The sequence below is a fragment of the Haemaphysalis longicornis genome, unplaced genomic scaffold (genome assembly GCF_048455015.1).
Source record: "Haemaphysalis longicornis isolate Haplotype H1 unplaced genomic scaffold, Haemaphysalis longicornis Haplotype H1 scaffold_8, whole genome shotgun sequence".
Taxonomy (NCBI): Eukaryota; Metazoa; Arthropoda; class Arachnida; order Ixodida; family Ixodidae; genus Haemaphysalis; species Haemaphysalis longicornis.
Genome location: NW_027526445.1, coordinates 58,921,197 through 58,935,289, shown reverse-complemented (window position 1 = coordinate 58,935,289; position 14,093 = coordinate 58,921,197). Strand labels below are relative to the sequence as shown.

Here is a 14,093-nt window from a genome sequence, read left to right as displayed (position 1 = left end):
TGAGCTTCGCAAAAGAAGCAGCTGACACACATCTCCATACGTTTCTTCGCTAATCTTAACCCCATAACAATGCTGCTGCATTCGTTCAAGTTTTCGTAAAACACGAATTATACCAGAAGCAAAAACTTCATGCGACCATTGAAGAACAGATGGGCGCCGCCTTGCTGCCCCACAAGCACAAGCCAACAGCCATCTGCGAAGTTGTCCTGTTCATAAAGAAACCCTCACAGAGGCAGCATTGTTTCTGGGGCGCCGGCTCGTTTGCAGGAGCGAAAAAGGCCTCTAGAGTGTTATTGTTTTCTTCTTTTTGAAATCTATGCACGTTTAAAAAAGTCGGCCTCACGGAAGTAGCAAAATTATCAAAGTTAAGTCGGTTTATGGGCAACGGAGCGAGATAGTCAGTATCGGTGGGCTTTACGCAGTTCGTGCAGAATACAGAGGAGTTAAATTCTTTAGGACGCAGAGCCCAACTCACAAGCGGGCTCAGTGGAGCACCCTTCCCAAGGTGTTGATGCAGGGGCAGGATGGCGTCGATACGTTAGGAATAAACTTGTGGTAGTAAGCTACAATGCCAAATTACGATCTTAATTTTGTGAGGTTTTCCTGCGCCTGCACCCGAAGGATATCATCTCAGTTTTCCTTGTTTCGTTCAAACCCCTGGCCACGAATTTTATGTCCCAAAAAATTCACCTTTGGTTGGCGGAATTTGCACTTGTCCGCGCTTAAGCGCACGCATATTTCCGAAAACGCTTCAATATTTCCCGCACTGTGGTGCAGACATCGCGGATGGATTGGTTGGCTATTTTGTGTAGCATCTTAAATGGGTAACAGCGCACAATGACGACGACACACAAGGAATAGATGACAGTACAAGCGCTGAGGAGTTGAAAAGCCCAAAGAAATGGAAATGAAGTTTACCAGGATGGCCTGGTAGGCTATTTGAGGTAGCATCGTAAGGGGGTTAACAGCGCACAAAGACGACGACACACAAGGAAGAGATGACAGAACAAGCGCTGAGTAGTTGAAAGAGCCCAAAGAACTGGAAATGAAGTTAAACAGGAAGGCTTGGTGGGCTAGTTGGTGTAGCATCATAAAGGTGTTAACAGCCCACAAAGACAACGACACACAAGGAAGAGATGACAAAACAAGCGCTGAGCAGTTGAAAGAGCCCAAAGAAGTGGAAATGAAGTTCACCAGGATGGCTTGGCGGGCTAATTGGTGTAGCATCGTGAACGGGTTAACAGCGCAAAAAGACGACTACACAAAAGAAAGACATGACAGGACCTATCAGTGGACGAATAGTGGCTTCCCTGATGTGTTCCTGGCTTGGCCAGACAAACAACAGAACTACCCATGACGACGCAACCGCATCGCTGGCAAGAGGAAATACATATTCCCACAAGCTTTACCAGGCTTTAATTTGCAATATCATACGATAATAACTACTTACACTAGTTACATTTTAGCCTAGCAGAACTGTAGCAAAAGCGCAAGAACTTTAAAGATGAGATTTCGTGAAATTCGTAATGTCGCAATCAAAACGAAACGTAGTCGTAACGGGCGAGACCTGCTTCAGCAACAAGAATGCTAAAGAGAAAAAACAGGTGTCTATAGGTCATTTCTCGCGCTGAGAGCTCGAAATTAAGCTCTCCTCAATGCTTGGATCCTTCTCCTTTCTGAAGCGCACCTTGGGTGCGCCAGTTCTCTTTAGGCGACTGCGATTGCGTGAGAGTACAATGTTGAGCGTTGACAGGAGCGGGCGAGATTTTCTAGCACTCAAACGAGAGGCTCGCACTCCTTCATAGAGGCGGCGTTCCCTTGGCGTGAAGCGAGCTCACGGCTTCCACCCTCTGCGCGCCCTCGTAGAAACACGCGCCGCAGGTTCGCTCGGAAGTTTTTAGATGCAGAGCATCTGATTCACTCGCCTTGTCCCTCCGGCGTCGTCGTCGTTGTTGTCGGCGTTGTCCACCCCTCTGCCATTCTCCTCCCCGCGCGAGCTGCGCTCTCCGCCGCTCTCCGCCGCTCACCCCTCTCCTCTCCGATAACGAACACTCTCGCGAGGGGCTTTGGATTGGATTTGATTTGATTGGATTGGATTGGATTGGATTGGCTTGGCTTGGCTTGGCTTGGCTTGGATTCGGTTGGATTGGATTTGGATTGGATTGGATTAAAGTGGATTGTGTTGGATTGTGTTGCGTCATAGCCGCGGCACGTTGCGTCATAGCCGCGGCAGACGCGCTGGGGCCGGCGCATGTGCAGTACTCTCTCTTCCGCCGTTTCCTCTCCTTCGGGCGCGCTGCGCATATAACCGGTGTGCCGTTCTCCGGCGAAGCAACATCCACGCTTGGCTCAAACACCTAGAGTCCACGCCGCTTTACAAGTACGCCAACGTCGTCATCGACTGGGACCAGCTTCGCCGCTCCGCCTATGCGTCGCATCTACACAGAAGTTCCCGCGAGGGGAGGTGGGAGTTTTTATTCTTCTCTCCGTGCTGCTCGCCCTCCTCCGAACGCCTTCGGCAGGCGAACATCGAAACGCGTTCACGTGCCCTTTTCTGGGCTTCCACGGGTCCGTTCTCTACTTCTGCTCCGGCACAGGCGACGCCGGAATCTCAACTACTAGCTCAGCCGATATTGGCCTAATTGCTTCAAACCTTCTATAGCCACATAGGCGCCCGACAGCGCCCAGACGGCGACATGGAGCCCGTGACAGATGTGCGCCACACTGGGTCGGTCCCCGCATGCCGGTACGTTCCTGGTGGGGACGCTCCTCATTTTGCAGCGCGAATAAAGCGTATTAGTCACCTCTTCTCGGCCTAAAACGAAGTAAGAGATACTACAGTAATCCTTCGACGTAGTACAGGTGAATAAAGAAGGGTTTATTTGGTTGAACTCGCTCATGGGAAGGCATATAAAGGCCGCATTGGCGTGTGGCCCAGAAGAGAAACGCTTGTGCAGCTTATCTGCGGCCAAAACGTTCTCAAGATCAGCATGTTTCACTTCAAAAGAAAATATCGCCTATATTGTTCAATTCACAAAAGAGGAGGCTTTGTCTGCAAATAAGACGTTGGGAGCTGTTTCCGCGCGGGGTATTCCATCCATGGGAGTGCACTTGCCACTGCCGAACTACTGACTGGAGGACATGGGTGTTACATATGGTTCTTTCATTCGAATATCATCCTCTATTTATGTAACAGTATGAAATTCGCATTTGTTTGTGTATAGTAAAAGTTCGCAATTTAATAAGTGCCCGCTCCGCCAAGAAGCTTTTGGGGTTCCACGTGTAGCCCGGCCAGTACGGCAGCTCTATACAAACAGACTCCGAAAAAAAAAATTCTTCACCATAAAGCACGCGTCTAGCACCATCTTCACCATCTATCACGCGCCTGCGCTCTAGAATATACGGGCTCGCGCGCTCACGCGCCCCGAGGCGCGTGTGAAGGAGGAGGGCGAGCAACTACAACAAGGGCGCGCGAACGCCCACCGCCCCGCGCTCGCCTAGCGCAGCCCAATGTCTCCAGTCCACACTGCCCGGAATCGCCTTACTGCTGACACAAATGTGCACTGCTTACACCTCGCAAAATTGATATTAAAATGAATGAAAGCTTTCCTTTTTATTCCGAGACGTAGAAAAAGCTACTGTTTCTTCGACCCAGCTGATATACGCAGCCGGCGCAGCTGGGTCGACGCGACACCAAGTACACACAGCAGCCGAGCCTAGTCACGAGCCGAGCACACTAGCCGAACTGGTGGGTGCTGCCTTCGCGGTCGGATTCGCTCGCTAGTTTAGTGTCGCGCTCTTCCATCGTCAGCTACTGTTTATCCTGATTTGTCGTGGAGAAATGGTCGCTACGCTAACTCGCAGCCATCTCTTGCTGCTGCCTACGCGAGTAGCTAAGACAGCCATCCGAAGACGGCAGCGAAGAAGAGAGCGGCGTTGCTGGGTACAGCCTGTCTTCTTGGCGCGCAAACAGGAAGGCCTGTACCACACAGCCGTGAGTAACTTGTTGCTCTTCCGCAGTGAATTAATGCTGAGCCCTGTTATTGTAGGCATGGTTAGCTATGTGGGCTAGTCACAACTGAGATTGTTGTTTGTTTTCTAAGCACAGAGTGTGCACGGGAGCACACGTTATAATAAGAGCTCGCTTGTCCTTCGTTGTCCACGCATTGGTTGCGTAAACGAACCATCCCACTGTTGAAAACTCTGTTGACAACTGTGTGCTTTTCAAGTTTCCTCTTGTGTGTCGCAAGTTTCCTTGAGTGGAAGGGAGTCATTCTGGCACTACTCACGTTTTCAATTATCCACTCTTTTCACTGCCCTTTCGAGATTACGTAGTGCACAGGTAAATAGAGTGGTTATGTTTACCTTCAACAGTATACTTTCTTTCTCTCTACAGATGCGTCGAATGCATGTGGGCGACCACCAATTTTTTTATAAGTTTTACCGCATGACGCCCCAGCTGTTGGACATGCTTCTGGGCTTTGTTGCCGCGGATTTAACTCGGCAACACTTCATCAGGGAGCCCCTGTAGCCAGGCGAAAGGCTTGCCATAACCTTGAGGTTGGTACAAGCTGAGGTCTGATGCTGATGCGAGGGCTTAAACATTTCTTTGGACAGGTCATAGATGCATAACTCAGCTTAAACAAGGCAATTGCAATATTGTTTAATGTTATAAAACGCTTTTGTTATAGTTGTGCTAGCCATGCGTGGTGAATTGTATGAGAAATTACTTTTTCTCTGTGTTGCAGCTACCTGGCTTCAGGGCAGGACATTTGCAGTGTGGCATTGGCCTACCGTGGCGGTGTCGAAACTGCCCGTATCAGTATCCACCTGACCTGCAGAGCCATTAGGGCTCATCTCAAGGACCACTTTATGAAGGTAAGGAACATGACATCCCTGCAGCAAATTTGTTTTCAGTGAATGCTACACTTCATATACATCTGCGATGCAAACAATTCCTTAAAAGGCTTGATCATCGGAGTTACTGTCATCCTGTGCCGGTTTGAGTACCTGGCGTACGGTTTCATCATGATCCAACTCAGCACACCACAGGGCGCACTATCGATATGGGTGAAATCTTCAAACGTAGCCACTCCAACATCTCACACTGCTAGCATGGAGATCATCGAAAACGTCGGATGCTGCGGCAGGTGGCATCCTAGCTGTGGGGTTCTGGACTGTGTCACTATCCTCGTCCTAGCTGCCAACCAAAAATCCCGCAAGCCGAAAGCAGTTGCGGATTGTGTCCTGTGTCATTGGCCTTCAAGCATCAGACAGGACACTGATAGCCGGCAGCACATCCACAACGTAGCTATTGTCACTGTCCACACACAACAGCGCGCAATTCGGGAGGCACGATCGGTAGTGCAGCTTGGAGTTCTTGATGGCACCTTGGTCCACTGGTGGCATTCGGCGGCAAAAATTCAAAGAGCACCGATAGAGCGGCAGCGATACGGCAAGAATGGTGACGTCACGGGATACCTCCTGCCACGGCGGCCGCTCGGCGTTCGTTTTATCGAAACCGAAACCGACACGAATAAACGAAGCCGTAAATGAACGTTTACGCTGCACTCGACCGTTTAATCTGTCATTCTATAATTTGTGGGCTGGTAGGCACGCATAACAGCGAACAAAACGTAACACCAAAATTTCTTTTCAGTACTCCTTTATTAGAATTTGTTGCAGAATTTAATGGATATATGCGCAAAGAAAAGTGAATGAGTCGTTTTCTTTGCATTGCACCGTGCAAACATATTGAGGTAAAAATGGGTACTGTTCAGCCAACAAGTTTGTCGCTCGTTGCTTTGCAATTTATTCCAGGCACCAACCGAGGCTGAGTGGGCCAAGATCGCTCAGGACTTCACCACGCGTTGGCAGTTCCCAGACTGTTTGGGGGCAGTTGATGGAAAACACGTCGCCATAACTTGCCCCCCAAAATCTGGTAGTGCCTACTTCAATCACAAGGTAAGTCAGTCTGGCCATTTATGCACCTTTTGACCTATCTTTCACCTTAAAAATGGCCGTACACTGAAACAGGAAGGAGTGGTGCGGGAGAAGTAGTGTGCCCATGCCTCCGAGAGGATGTGTGGTATATGCGTAGACAGCCAATGTGCGGCACCTATTTGTAGGAACGTGGTGCAAATAGCAATACTATGACAATTATGGAAAGAAGTGACGCTAAAAATTGCAGTGGTAAAAGAGTTCATCCATGTTATTTTTTTTTCAGTAGGCTTGCATACTCAGCAATGCGGGAAGTTGCCTAAAATTCTTCGTCCCTTTCTTTTAGTACCTCTTTATTTAAAGTATTCGGACACCTCTGGAGCTGGACCCCGCGGTGCCAAATGTTTTTAGCATGCACCAGTTTTCAGTAGTGCACAGGGGGTCCAGAAAGCAGAGGGAGGGGGTGAGCTCTCCATTTGTCAAAATGAATGGGTACAGCCCCCTGGTCTGTATGATGCGCAAAGCCATGGCGTGATGCGCAAAGCCATGGCTCCACAAAAACAATGAGGCTGGAGTTGAATAAACTGTGAGTTTCATTACACTGTCATTTTGCCAGAGCACCTTAACTGTGCAATATTTTGCTAATGCCCTGGCAGGGGTGTATTATGACAGTTGAAGTGAATTCTTGATTTGAAATTTCATTTCAACAGTGGTGTCCCTCAGAGCATTTACAGATGAATTATGTGTTATCACTGTACATCCCAGAAATCTTTTAAAATGAGCAGGTAAAAATGAATGCATCGACAGCGTAGGTGATTTCAGTCAGTTTTGTCATACTTCATTGTACAGTGAAAGCTCGTTAATTCAAACTTCAATAATTCAAATTTTTGGATAACTTGAACTGTACGATTTAGCCCGTCCGAGCTCAGATAGAAGCCTATGTATAAAAAGTGCCCTTAATTCAGACATGAGTCGGCTCCCTCACGGATAATTTCCATTTGTGCCTCCGAGCTGGTGGCTTGGTGCATTTGGTACGGCCACATTAACGCACTAGCTGCCTACACACAATGATGGGTAGCCTCTGGAATGTAGGGAAAAACGAAGAGAGAAGGTAAAGTTGGGTAAACCCATTCAACCCCCCCCCCCCCCATGGTGCCCGCTTTCGATGATGACTTCTTTGTGGATTACAACGGCTTGGACCCGAGAGAAGTGCTTTGTGGCACGCTGACAGATGACACCATTTCTTAGTTCAGAAACAAAACCCGTCGACACCAATGACGACAAAAAGGAGGAGGACACAGCAACATCGCGGCTTGAATGTAATGGTCGGATGGAATACCGCCCCTCTCTTCTTTATTTTAAAAAGGCGAGAAGGAGGCCTACTGCCCTATCTGCTACTTAGAGCAAAAAGTGATCGCCGTCGGCTTATAGGGCAACAGGCCGGCAGCAATTGCCGAGTTTGTTTCAAAGAAATAAATTATTGACATGTCTTACTGCTTCCCTATCATTCTGTACTGTTGTTATTCACATTTGTTAATTCGAACTTTCATTGATTTGAACTGAGACGGCGTCCCCTTGTGGTTCAAAGTAATGAGCCTTTACTGTAATCACTCATTACTTGTAGATCCCACCTATACGTACTGTTTGCATGTGCTAATGTTGTGTCTTATGCCTTTTGTGGCAGGGCACTTTCTCGATAGTCCTGAAGGCTGTGGTGGACAGCACCAGCAAGTCCGTGTTGGCGGACGTGGGTGCCGAGGGCCGCCAGAGCGACGGCGGTGTTTTCAAGAATGCAGAGTTCGGGAAGGCCCTCAGCAAGGGGCAGGTGGACATGCCCTCACTTCGGCAGCTCCCAGATCCAGAGTTGCCCCTTACGCCTTCGTTGGGGATGAGGCGTTTCAGCTGCGGAGAGACTTTATGCGCAACTTCCCAGCTAAGCACCTTGAAGACGAACGAAGAGTCTTCAATTACAGGATTAGCCGAGCACAGTATGATATCAGGCCATTTCTTTGGGCATGCTGAGCTTGCCATACTTAATTTCACACAAAGACAAAAAACATTTGAAATAACATTTAATACACACTTGACGTTGTGACAATAATGAAGGGAAATAAAAATGAAGCAAAAAAAATCAATGAACGCGATAAGGAGACAGTTCTTAAAAGGTACCAGAAACAAAATTCCAAAGCATATAGTCAGCCACAGCTCTAAAACAGCAGCTCTTAATTTCAGTACACGGCTGCCGAGGAAAAACAATTCAGAGGGAAAACAGCTAAAAACAGAAGAGGCAGAAAAAGTGCACAACGTACAGCTCACAATACTTAGTGCAAACTCTCGGTAGAGCCCACCATATTGAGTACAAACTCGGCATGAAAAATATTTTTCAGGAGCAGCACTGTCTGTCTGAACAGCACAGAAAAATCAGCCTTTCATAGCAGCTTATGCGGCTTGTAGTAAGCTATGCATTACAAGCATAAGTGCATATTTCAATTGGCGTATTTATAGAAGGTGGTACAGAAATACAACCTGCTAATGCCATACCGCAACACACTGTAAGCAAGCACAAAATATTTATGTATGTCCATTGGACATAACACTAATGGAACACATGAGACAAGCAACCTTTTGGAGTTCGTTATATACGTCGGCTGATCGGATATAAGAATTATCAAAAATGAAATAATAAACATAGGTATTTCACAGTAGATAGAAGGGAAACTGGTGCACATGTGCACCAGACAATAGTATTGATTGGAATCTAAGGGGTCTGGCCACATAGCCACAGATAGAGAAAAAACATGACAGCCAGTAAAAAAAAAACGATCTGCCATTTTTGCTTTGAAAATAAATGCTGTGTAGTCATTTTGATGCAGGTGTACATTAACGTGCTCAAGACAGGAAACAAGTTTGTCGCGCAGGGGATCAGTGCGAGTGGATAGATTAATCGCCCACATTTTGTAAGCTCCAAAAAAAAACAAGAGGCACCACACTTCAGCTACTCTTAAATTGTTTGATCACTCCCATAATCTTCATGCGCATGTCCAAGTGGTGTTTCTCTTTTACTTCTCTCATTGCCCTCACGAGCGACTACGCAAAATGGTGATGGCCGTCCTGTTCCTCTAGACAGTTTGTTAGTTTTCCAAGATGCTCTATCAGCAAACTGTCATCGTCGTGTTTCCTTTTTTCTTTTTTAGGTGGTTGCGTCGCAGACATGCTGGCAAGGCTTTGCAGTGATGTCGCCGCCAACCCGAGGGATGACGCAGTTCCCAGCGCTGATGGGGCCTACTCACTTGACGACTGTGTTGACTCAAGCGATGGCGGTGCTGGTTCCGGTAGCAACGGGGCACACTCAACCGACACCACCGGGGCTGGGTACAGATCAGCGTGGTCATCCGTTTAATAAAATTTGATGCTGTTAAATTGGCTATAAGACATTTCTCTAAAGAGGCTCTCTGCCATCTCCTGACGCCCCACTTGCCGGGCATCCTGCTCTTTCTGCTTCTTCTGTGGCTCGAAATTGCCAGAAGTCCTGCACAGCAAAAATGAAGGTGTATGTATTGGTGTATAGGTGTGTAAAAAAGTGTCAATGTTTGCCCTGAAACACGGCAAAATATTCCAGCAGACAGAAGTAAAAACATTCCCACTGTTAATAAATGTATGCTTCTTACGCTACCATAGTGTATGTGTACTAGCACACTCGTTGCTGCACTGTGTTATACAGAAAGCCTCATGAATCTCGCATGCCATTCTGAGTTCCTTTTTCAGCATCCGGCTGCAGGCAGACCCTTTGAGCAAGTTAGTGTGTTTACCTAGGCGATCGTTAACGCAACGTCAAACATGCCAACATTACCATCGTTAATAAATGCATGCTTGTTACACTACAGCATAGTTTGTGCGAACACAATTATAATTGTTTTGTTTTTCGTTATAAGGGGGGAGAGGGAAAGCACATTTCTTTGTCCAGTTTAGTAGGGCTAGCCTTCCATCCTAGACGTCAGCCAGGTGCCTTTGGGTCCTAGCAGCGTCTTCGGCTAACTGAATGTCCCAGAGCTGATCTGCCGGATCTGAGCTGAGGAGCAGTCTCCCACTGCTCATCACTAATAATTATGCGGTTCTAAGAGATAGCTCGAAGGCATTCCCATAATATATGTGCAACATCAGCCCCCTGTCTGCATCTTCTACATCTGTCTGAAAGGTGTCCAGGATAATGACTGTATGCAACAGGGTTTGGGCATCTTTGGCACCACTTGGACATCTGAGTAGTGTAGACTTCCTAGATGGTTCCAAGAACTGCAAGGGAATCACTTCTGTATCTCTAAAAAACTGCTCCTCCAATGAGCGGCCGTACCAATCACTGTGAGCAATAAAATGCTCAAGTTTGTTGGCTTCAGCTTGACATATTTAAGCAAGTTTTAATTACTATAGGTCTTCACTTTTAAAGAACCCCTAGCTTAAACCTTACATTACACCGCACGTTACAGATGCGGTTTTGCTACTGTTGCAAGCAATTTTTAGCTTTCAATCAAGACTCTATTCTGGTGTGGGAACGCGGGGCACGGCGCAAAAGTATGCACATTGGGTGTGTACAGGACAGAAATGCACATGCGCAATAAGCACACTTTGTGCGTTCTTACCTTGACTCGTCGCGTTTCGTGTAAAATTATGTGGCGTAATAGCAACTTTCGCCAACATTCCCGCAAGGCTCACAATCACAAGCTACTTTATTGGACGCGAAAAATACGCGAGGTTTTTTCTTTCGCGAGTTCGTAATGCCAATAAAAGCGTCCATAAAATTACTTTCGGGTGGTCATGGTGTCGCGCAAGACACCAGCTGTTCGAAAACGGCCACGATGCCGGCTGCACTGGTTGGTTGGTTGGAACCAAAAATCAGTGGCGCGATGCACTGTCGGCTGGCGGGTTCCCTTCATCGTCGTCGTCATCTTGGGTGTCGGAGTCGTCGGCGTCTTCGGTGCCCATGCCGCTTTTTTTATTTTTCTGGGCTAGGACGAAGAGCCTTCGAAACTTCTCTCTGAAAATTTTCCATCGCTTTTGCAGCGCAGTGATGCACTCTGCGTAGAAGAAATTAAATATCAGCCGCTGCTTTCAACACAACCTGTCAAGCCGGCGGAGACGCGCCGTACGTACCTTTGCTGGCCTTTCCCGGAAACATTATTTCAACTACTTCTTTCCACAAGGCATCTTTCACTTGCCGGTTCTTGTGGTCCTTGTGCGTGGCGAGCCACAAGGACGTCCGGCTGGCCACACAGGAGATCAATTTTTCGTTGTTTACCGCCATCGCCGACAACTTGCTGAAGGCGCCCATTGCGGCTGAGAGACAGGAGGAGCAGAAGCCCGCGGCAGCGGCGTTTGATTGGCTGCTGCCCAGGAAGCAACTTCCCGCGCGTGTAAAAATATGTGGCATAGCCAGATCTTGCCGAACGTGACGCGCTTCGCCTGGCGCGCCGTCTCCGGCCGTCACGTTGTAGCGCATAGGCGCGTGAGCGCGTGGAATCTAGCGCGCGAACGCGTGCGTGGAGTTGCCGCTTAAGCCTATCACAAGAAATTCCATTGTGCAGGGATGGTGTGGGGGAGGGGAAAGGTAAGCAGAGCATCTCATAGGCGAATGGGAACAAATTACGAAATATTCATACTTGGGTATTTTTTGCTCTCCACGACAACGGGTCCGGCGTGAGACCTCTGTTCGAAAGAAATAGTAGCGCTTTTTATTGCCGTCAACACCTTTGCAGCAGAAGTCATGGGAGAAAAATGTTCCCTGAAGACACCCCTCATTGTTCCGGACTGACCGCAATCACAGTGGATGGGATAAAGTTTATCCTCTTCCTCCTCTGCGTCCTCCTCCTCGAACGCGAAAATTTCGTCCTGCGTACATATCTTTCAAACTTTATTGCGGCACGTCCTAGCTGCAATTTTTCTTGACTTTTCAGTGGTTTGGACAACAATTTTATTGTTTCTTTTGTAAGAAGAGGCGGTGATTTCATGCCATCCAATAGCTCGAGAAGCATTTAGGACCTCTAATGCCTAAAAGTGTCCGCCCCATGTGTGGTTATATATATTTATTACGTCTATGTAACCTCGTGAAATATTTGACGAAGCAGAGTAGAGCCGCTGGGCGATAAACTATGATGCTATAGCTTCGTATGGGGGCCCTTTTTCTTACCAAATTTAATGCGAACTTATGTGTATTTACCGCCTGCTGCCCAGCATGCTAATCAGCACGCAACAAGCTGCTCATAAAACACAGCAGCATGTAATGCGCTCGCTTTGTGTGGGCTTTTCGAGATTGAGTAACCATGCTTCGTATCTGCGAAAAAAAAGAGAAGAAACAGCGATAGAATGCAAAGTCTTTACCACACCTACGCTTCCCAGTTGTGTTAACCTACTGCTCGGCAGCAAGGCGACAGCATATTATCGGCGACCGATTGCATTTGGAGGCTTCCTCCTACTGTATAACATTTATGGATGACTTTGTTGCAGTATGTATTAGATGCGCACCAAAATAACATTGTCACTCACGTTTTTGAAAAGTTGGTTTAATGCGAGCCGAAGGCGGTCGGCTCCGCGGGGCAGACCCAGAGTTACGCGGGTCTGCCGCGGCTGGAGCTGCCCTCACCCGGAAAACTTCGCTGTCCGGAGCCTATAAGGGGAACTCTTTACGTTCAAGGTGTTTTAGTTGATTCTATCCACTTTGGTTTTATTATTGCGTGTTCCACCATAATATGTTGTCTGCACCTTTCTTGGAATACACTTCGGGGTGTAACGCACAGTAGCTACATCTGCGCCACGAGGAGCGCCGCCGTAAAAGGTTCAAGATTTTTTGCAGCGAATGCTGGGCCTCCATCTAAAAAGAACCCATTGCGACTGTGATTGAAAACGTGTCGTTGAGATCAGTAGCACAGCTATTACCATTCGGCCACTGAAGCGGCAGCCTATGATTTTCAAATACGAAAAATGTGGCAGCGTTGCAAGATGAAGGCATCAGCGGAGGACGTGGTGGTCCTTTGCGTGCTTTTTCAAATGTGCTTGTTCTAGTGCCATTACATGGTGTGCCTTTTGGTGCGATAGTATTATTTGCTGATAATATTTTTCTTGAGCAGTATGCTCCATTTTATTTGCAGTATGTCAGTCCCGAGCATGTCATGTGTGGCAGGCACCCGCCAGAATATTTTGAAATGAATGATCCTAAGCAAATATCAGGGATAGAATCCATGAGGGCGGGTGGTGATAAATTTTGTCCCACTGCGTCGGTCGTTGCTAAACTCAGGTTTAGGAATAAAAAAAAAAACATTTCTGCAGTTATTGTTGTTGTGTTAACGCTGGTTTAAATAACTGCCCGTCGTCTGGGTCTACCTGCAGATCAGATTCTAATGGCCTTTGAGAGCCTGCAAGAATGTTTACGCTTCTATTCGGTGCTCCTCCTAGTCGGATTGCCAAGGGCATGTCTCCAACTTCCGTTTCTTTGTTCATGTATGCAGAACGGCCATGGATTCACAAAGAATTCTTAAGTAGTCAACTGCTACAACAGTCCTCGAACTTTCATTTGTTTGGGAGTCGGTGTATACTGTGTCCTCATGAGTTTTAAACTTTCCTCAAATGAACTTCATCCTGTCAGTTGCCTGTTCTTGTCTAGGTGTGAATCGACGTTTTTAGTAGAGGAGAGTTTTTTCGCGGAGTCCCTGAATTTCTGACCTGTATATGAAGGCACCCAGTAATTTGTTTTCCGAGGGGTAACCTGTGTTTTATACGGTAGCCCGTCCCCATTTCGTTTTCGGAGGCACTCAATTGGTGCTAAGAAAGTGGTTTCTCTGATGTCAAGAGCGTTATGCGACACAATTTAAAGGTCTCTTCATCGTAAATCACCATCAATATCCTAATTATATCAACTGCAGGACAAAGGCCTCTCCCGTTGCCGTTCACCGCTCTTGTCCTGCGCTCCGCGAGTGCATTCTTTGGCTCCGAATGATTCTAATTCTTCCCTCAATCGAGTTATTGGCGTTCCCTTTTTTCAAGGCCCACCTCTTGCTTTACATTGTGTTACCCTAGTGGACCAGTAGTTGTTATATTTTCTCACTGTGAAAACTTCGAGGTTGCGCGAAAATTTGTACTACGGTAATTTTTGCGATGTACAGCTCTTC

General features: G+C 47.4%; 1 pseudogene; it reads right to left on the bottom strand.

Moving 5' to 3' along the window:
- Positions 1-8,931: 8,931 nt before the first annotated feature.
- Positions 8,932-10,917, bottom strand: LOC144148750 (uncharacterized; annotated as a pseudogene).
- Positions 10,918-14,093: the final 3,176 nt, after the last annotated feature.